The 7,551-nt window shown below is 42.0% G+C and overlaps 1 protein-coding gene across 17 annotated transcripts in view; it reads left to right on the top strand.

The window, feature by feature from the left end:
* Positions 1-7,551, top strand: part of LOC120998305 (gastrula zinc finger protein XlCGF26.1-like) — a 4,064,644-nt gene that overhangs the window by 1,244,555 nt on the left and 2,812,538 nt on the right. The gene's annotated exons all lie outside the window — the stretch shown is intronic.

The following is a 7,551-nucleotide window of genomic DNA, read 5'->3' as shown; positions in this document are numbered from 1 at the left end:
AATCAATGGAAGCGCAATAATTACAATTGTCTCAGTGTTTAATTCCTTCAAGACAAAGCCAATTATCATTGTTGCATGTTTTATTAATCCTCCCCACATTCCAAGAGCCATAACCTGGAATTTTTCGGTCACACACCCATATGAGGGATTATTTTTTAAAGAAAAAATATTTTTTCATTTACCATGTCTTGTATTGGAAAACTGGAAAAAATTGTTTGTAAGGTAAAAAAAGAAACACAATTCCTCCAAGGTTTTTTGGATTTTGATTTTACGATGCCCACTGCGCTAAAAATGACACGACGTTCTTATTCTGCGGGTTAATACAATTACAGCGATACCAAATCAGTATAGTTTTTACTTTGTTTTACTACTTGAAAGAAAATAAAAATTCCTTTACATCGCCATTTGCTGACAGACATAATTTTTTCATATTTCTGTCTACCGAGCTGTATGAGGTTGTGTTTTTTTTATTTTTAGCAAACTGTAGTTTTTATTGGCATCATTTTTGGGGTACGTATGGCTTTTTCTTCACTGTTATTCAATTGTTTGGGGGAGACAATGTGAAAAAAAAAAAGGCAAATTGTGTGGTTTCTTTTTTTCCTTTACGGCATCCATCTATTAGGTAAAGCTTTTTTTACTACAGACATTTACAAAAGCGGTGATGTCTGTTATGTTCATTGGTATTTTTGTTTATTTTTATATGTAAAATAAAAATTTTAAGATTGTTGTATTTTTTTTATTTTTTTTTTATTGTTTTTAATCTAAAATGTTTTACTCAATAACTTTTAGTCCCATTAGGGAGCTAGAACCTGGGATCTTCTAATCACTTGGCCCATAGACCATAGTAAAAAAAAAACTATTAAGGTCTATAGGATTTTCATTGCCAGCTATTTAACCATGATTGCCTTGAGAACCTTCAGCAGGCCCCAGGCTGTCATGATATCGGATCAGAGCCCCGAGATTTCAATGCGGGGGCTCCGATCGAAAGGCACAGGGATCCCCATTCCTCTGTCTAACCTCACAGATGCCGCAATCACTATTGACCGCGGCATCTGAAGGGTTAAATTACTGTATTATACAGTCAGCACCCGCCAAGTATGATGCCGACTCAGCCCAGCAGCCCGCTCCATAGAAGTCCTGTACATGGGTGGCATTATGCATTAAAGGGTTAACATTAAATCTGCCATACTGTCATTCTGTAATAGAAAGGTAACTCATTGTCTGAGATTGGGAAGATTTATCAAAACTGACGTAAAGGAAAACTGGTTTAGTTGTCCATATCAACCAGATTTCTTTTACATCAGCTTTGATAAATCTCTAAGGTAGTCTCATTATAATAGTAGGTGGAGGACTGGAATGAGTGACAGGATGATTGCTCTGTCATTCTCTGGATAGGTCTAAATAAGCATGGAGTGGACAGACAAAGACCACAAAATGATACTAATCAAAGCAATTATAATTGTACTAAAACTGGTCTGTTTCACACACCTGGGTGAGAATGTGCTGGATAAATGTGATTCCACCAGATACACCAGGTGAGCAGTTGGGGCGTGGACCTCCAGAGTAGCTCCAGAAGTCATCACTATACTCCCTCGGGGTAGACATGTCTGTAGGCATCTAAACCATCCTCCACCTCACCTTCTGCTAAGAGTTTCACCATGTGCTTTTGTTTTGTTTTTATTTCTAGCAGAAAATTCCAGTAAGAAATCTGATGGAAGGTTCATGTTATCACCAGATTATAAAGTAGAAGATGAAGATATCCGGCAGCGCTCTTCAGGAGAAAACCTCATTACCCATGATGTCCATCCAGGACTTCACAGTACAGATCTATCATATAATGCTCCTAATCATAAGGAACCTTCTTCTGACCAATCACAGTTCGTTACCATAAGTACTGGGCAGAAAGATGGTCACTATGGTAATTTTGGAAACCCGTTTACACATAGCTCAACAATTTTTAGGCACAGAGCAGTTCACACAGAAGAGAAGTCGTATTCCTGTTCAGAATGTGGGAAATATTTTGTATTTAAATCACATCTTGTTAAACACAAGAGAATTCACACAGGAGAGAAGCCATATCCATGCTCAGAATGTGGGAAATGTTTTACAAAAAAATCAGATCTTGTTATACACAAGAGAAGTCACACAGGGGAGAAGCCATTTTCATGTTTTGATTGTGGAAAATGTTTTATTACTAAAGCAAAACTTAGGGAACATCAGAGGAGTCACACAGGAGAGAAACCATATTCGTGTTCACAGTGTGGCAGATCTTTTACAAATAAATCAAATATTATGAGACATGAGAGAATCCACACAGGAGAGAAGCCATTTTCATGTTCAGAATGTGAGAAATGCTTTATAACTAAATCAGATCTTGTGATACACAAGAGAAGTCACACAGGAGAGAAGCCATATCCATGCTCAGAATGCGATAAATGTTTTACAAATAAATCAAGTCTTGTTATACATCACAGATATCACACAGGAGAGAAACCATATTCATGTTCAGAATGTGGGAAATGTTTTAAAGATAAATCAAGTCTTGTTAAACATCAGAGATGTCACACAGGTGAGAAGTTGTATTCATGTTCAGAATGTGGGAAATATTTTACACAAAAAACAAGTCTGGTTATACATGAGAGAATTCACACAGGAGAGAAGCCGTATTTCTGTTCAGAATGTGGGAAATGTTTTATTACTAAAGCCAAACTTGGGATTCATCAGAGAAGTCACACAAGGCAGAAGGTGTTTTAATCTTCTGTTTGTGGAAAATGCATTAGAAGGAACGGGAAAAAATTATTTTAACCCAGCAGATTTCACAGATTTTAAACAATTTTAGCAAATAAGGAGATTTTATTTTTGGGCTGAAGCAACCTGGATTAGCCAGACGTCCAAATGATATTTACCTGAAGTCATCACTGACCGGGATCCATGGAGGTAAATTGTTGCTGATATAAGAAACAAAACAAGAGCCTTGTATTCTGTCATAGCAGTGAAGATGAATTATCTCCATGAACATTTCTTCTTACTGTATTCATACCTCCACCCACACTGCAGGAGAATCCAGAGGACATAGTGAAAAAAGGAAGGACTCCCCATGAAATCTTTTAAAGTACTTTATGTGGACATATTGATGATCAGTCATTCATTCAGTATATAAAGATAAAGGTGCTGGAACTTGGGAAAAACAGTAATAAATTGAATTCACAATCATTTTTTGAGCCCAAAAATTCTCGGATTGAACACTTGGAGCTATCCTTTGGCATAAGAAAGTTTGGCAATCTTTTATTGTAAAACCTCATTCACACTTTTTAGATTTTTCATCAGTCTTTTATGGAGGAAGATGTGGAAATCTTTCCATTACGCGTGTGTCTGTTCACGTTCTGCTCCTGGTTCAGGCTTATACCAACAATGACCGAAATACACAAGTGTGTGAATGAGCCCGTTGTGCCTACTGGACTCTTATATGGGAGACTTTGTTTCCTGCTCAGTACAGTTTGTGTGGGTTTTCTCCTTGTTCTCCGGTTTCTCCCGCACTCCAAAGACAGACTGATAGGGAGCTTAGATTGTAAGCCCCATTGGGTACAGTGTGATGTTAATGTCTGTACAGTGCTGCCAATATGTCAGCGCTATATAAGTGCATAAAATAAATAAAAATACACTTTACAATTCTCTCCAAGTGTTAGTGATTTTTGTTCAAATTCAGCTGCTTTATCTTTTTTTATTGTTTTAATGAGGATGAAATATTGATTTCACCACATTGTGACAAAAAACAAACTTGCACGGGGTTAACCCTTATGGTTTTACATAGTAGCATATGAACTGGTAGACATACGTCTGCCCAGTTCAGCCTGTCATTCTACAAGGCTATCCTGCAAAGTTGATCCAGACAAAGCAAATTTTCCTCACTTTAGGGGGAAAAAATTCCTTCCCGACTCCGATCAGGCATCAGAATAACTCCCTGGATCAACGACCCCTCTCTAGTGACTATAACCTGTAATATTATTACCCTGCAGAAATACCATTACACCATCACAATGTGACTATATTCAGAGACTTGAAGCCCTATTACACAGACCGAGGATCAGGCGACTTATTGGGAACAACCTTGATGGCATCTTTCATGGGACAACAGAAATCCTTGTTTGCCCGGGGCACCGGCCTTGTGTAGACAGGATATGATGCTGACAGATTCAGTTCGCTTCAGGCTGCGGGAAAGGCTGTTATATAAGTGCTGATTACTAATATATAGGGTGGTTGGTGCTCGTCATTAGCCCTGTGAGCCTCATGGGTAACTTCACCCTTTGATGCTGCAGGTTCTGTAAACAGGTAAATCTAAAGGGGCTGAGAACGATGTAAGGAAACGCAAGACGACATTGGGGTTTTACTTTACACACAAGGCCATTCTAGTTGTGTTACCTCCACAGAACAAGGTCTACATGAAGGTTTCCTGACACAGCCGCACAGTCACCCCCATCATCTGCTCTGTACGTTATGTGTGACACAGCTGCACAGTCCCCCTATCATCTGCTCTGTACATTATGTGTGACACAGCCGCAGTGAGTTATAGTTGGTGATTTGTGGATGGAGTTTTGTCAGTTTACCTAAGAGGGTTTGTCTGTCTCTGTTTACAAGACATGATGTCACATCACATGGTGGAGATTGGCTGCCTAGGTACAAGACATGATGTCACATCACATGGTGGAGATTGGCTGCCTAGGTACAAGACATGGTATAACATGGATAGGACAGGCTGTGTTGATCACAAGACATAGCGTCATGTCATAGATAGAGATGTCGCGAACATAAAATTTTGCGTTTGCGAACGGCGAACGCGAATTTCAGCAAATGTTCGCGAACCGGGCAAACCGCCATAGACTTCAATAGCCAGGCGAATTTTAAAACCCACAGGGACTCTTTATGGCCACAATAGTGATGGAAAAGTTGTTTCAAGGGGACTAACACCTGGACTGTGGCATGCTGGAGGGGGATCCATGGCAAAACTCCCATGGAAAATTACGTAGTTGACGCAGAGTCAGGTTTTAATCCATAAAGGGCATAAATCACCTAACATTCCTAAATTGTTTGGAATAACGTGCTTTAAAACATCAGGTATGATGTTGTATCGATCAGGTAGTGTAAGGGTTACGCCCGCTTCACAGTGACAGGCCAAACTCCCCGTTTAATGCACCGCAAACAACCGCAAACAGTCCATTTGCACAACCGCAAACTCCCTATTTGCACAAGGTTGGATACCAAGCTAGCCATGTCCCGTTCCTTGTCCTCACTGACGTCATTGAAGGTCTCTTCCTCCACCCAGCCACGTACAACACCAAGGGTCCCCAAAAGGTGACAACAAGCCCCCTGGGACGCCTGCTGTGGTTGGTCTTCCACCTCCTCAAAGCCACCTTCCTCCTCTGACTCCTCTTCTTCAGACTCCTCTCTCTGCGTTGCCGCAGGTCCAGCAATCGACGACGACAAGGCTGCTTCTGGTGGTGATGGTGACCACAACTCTTCCTCTTCATGCTCATCTACGGCCTGATCCAGCACTCTTCGCAGGGCACGCTCCAGAAAAAACGCATATGGGATGAGGTCGATGATGTTGTCTTGGGTTTGACTGATCAGGTTTGTCACCTCCGCAAAAGGACGCATGAGCCTACAGCCATTGTGCATGAGCGTTCAGTAACGCGGCCAAAAACTACCCAGCTCCGCAGAGGCTGTCCTCTTTTTTTTTTTTTATAAAAAAAATCTGTTCTTATCAGTTTAATCTCTGTTTTGTCCCCTATCAGGGGCCGGTGTGGTGTATGGAATAGATTTTAGGAACCGGGAGATGGAAACAGATGCTTGGTCGGTCCGCTTACTCCCAATTTGGGGCACGGCGCGTGCGCCGTGCAATTTACTGTGCTACCAGACATGAGTGGTATGTTAAGTAGTACTATTCCTATCAGTTTAATCCCGGTTACGTCCCCTATCAGGGGACGTGTATGGAATAGATTTTAGGAACCGGGAGATGGAAAAAGATGCTTGGTTGGTCCTCTTACTTCCAATTTGGGGCACTGCGCGTGCGCCGTGCAATGTACTATGCAATCCCAATATGAGTGTTATGTTAAGTAGTACTATTCCTATCAGTTTAATCCCTGTTACGTCCCCTATCAGGGGACGTGTATGGAATAGAGTTTAGACAACCGCAAAGAGTTGTCAATAGTTGACACACTCATGACATAAATTTTATTCCTCTATGCGTCAATCTTGGTGTAGTGATGACTGTGCTCGTGCGCACGTTTGGAAGATTGCAGGCGAGGGCGGTTTTTCAAAGCCTATGGTCGTGCTGAGGTAGTTCAGTGACAGTTAAGTGACCCAGAAAATAATGATCCAATTATGTTTTTTCTATGCAAAATTATCCAGCCGATTGCTTTTGGTCTGTTCACAATGAAGCAACGACCTTATCATCTGGGTTGTGCCAACATTGCCATTGCAAACACTCTCATAGAGGTGGTCGCTTCATTGTGATACGCAAGCCCCTTCACCACAACAAGGTAACGATCACGAAGGGGAATTGACACATGTATGTGCCTTTTTTTTTTTTTTTGCAGCCACAGTGCAGCACCAGAGGCCAGAAAAATTAGGCATGTACACATGCCTGAAAAATTAGGTATTGTTGCAGGTATTGATGTTTTCCAGGCAGAAAGTGCACTAAAACATTGCGGCTTGAACCCTAGTTGGTGGCGGAGAAGTCACGCAAGTCATCCGGCATGCAGAGATAAAATACAGCAGCGTGTGGACCATTTTTAGACCAAGGCATCTCATCTCATCAGGCCTTTTTTAGTCAAATGTATCGCCCACTGTCAGTCCCTTCGGGATCCATGCCTCATTCATCTTAATAAAGGTGAGGTAATCTAGACTTTTTTGACCTAGGCGACTTCTCTTCTCAGTGACAATACCTCCTGCTGCGCTGAAGGTCCTTTCTGACAGGACACTTGAAGCGGGGCAGGCCAGAAGTTCTATAGCAAATTGGGATATCTCAGGCCACAGGTGAAGCCTGCACACCCAGTAGTCAAGGGGTTCATCGCTCCTCAGAGTGTCGATATCTGCAGTTAAGGCGAGGTAGTCTGCTACCTGACGGTCGAGTCGTTCTCTGAGGGTGGACCCCGAAGGGCTGTGGCGATGCGTAGGACTTAAAAAGCTCTGCATGTCCTCCATCAACAACACGTCTGTAAAGCGTCCTGTCCTTGCCGGCGTGGTCGTGGTAGGAGGAGGATTACTTTCACCTCTTCCCCTGTTAGATTCCCATTGTGCTGTGACATTACCCTTATACGCTGTGTAAAGCATACTTTTTAACTTGTTTTGGAACTGCTGCATCCTTTCCGACTTCCGGTAATTCGGTAACATTTCAGCCACTTTCTGCTTATACCGGGGGTCTAGTAGCGTTCTCCTTCAGCCTTTTTATACGAGGGTCTCTCAACAGGCATGACAGCATGAAAGACCCCATTTGCACAAGGTTGGATGCCGAGCTACTCATGTCCCGTTCCTCGTCCTCACTGATCTCATTGA

The sequence above is a fragment of the Bufo bufo genome, chromosome 4, assembly GCF_905171765.1.
Source record: "Bufo bufo chromosome 4, aBufBuf1.1, whole genome shotgun sequence".
In the NCBI taxonomy this organism is placed as follows: Eukaryota; Metazoa; Chordata; class Amphibia; order Anura; family Bufonidae; genus Bufo; species Bufo bufo.
The sequence above is the reverse complement of the archived record's forward strand: the minus strand, read 5'-3'. Positions and strand labels throughout refer to the sequence as shown.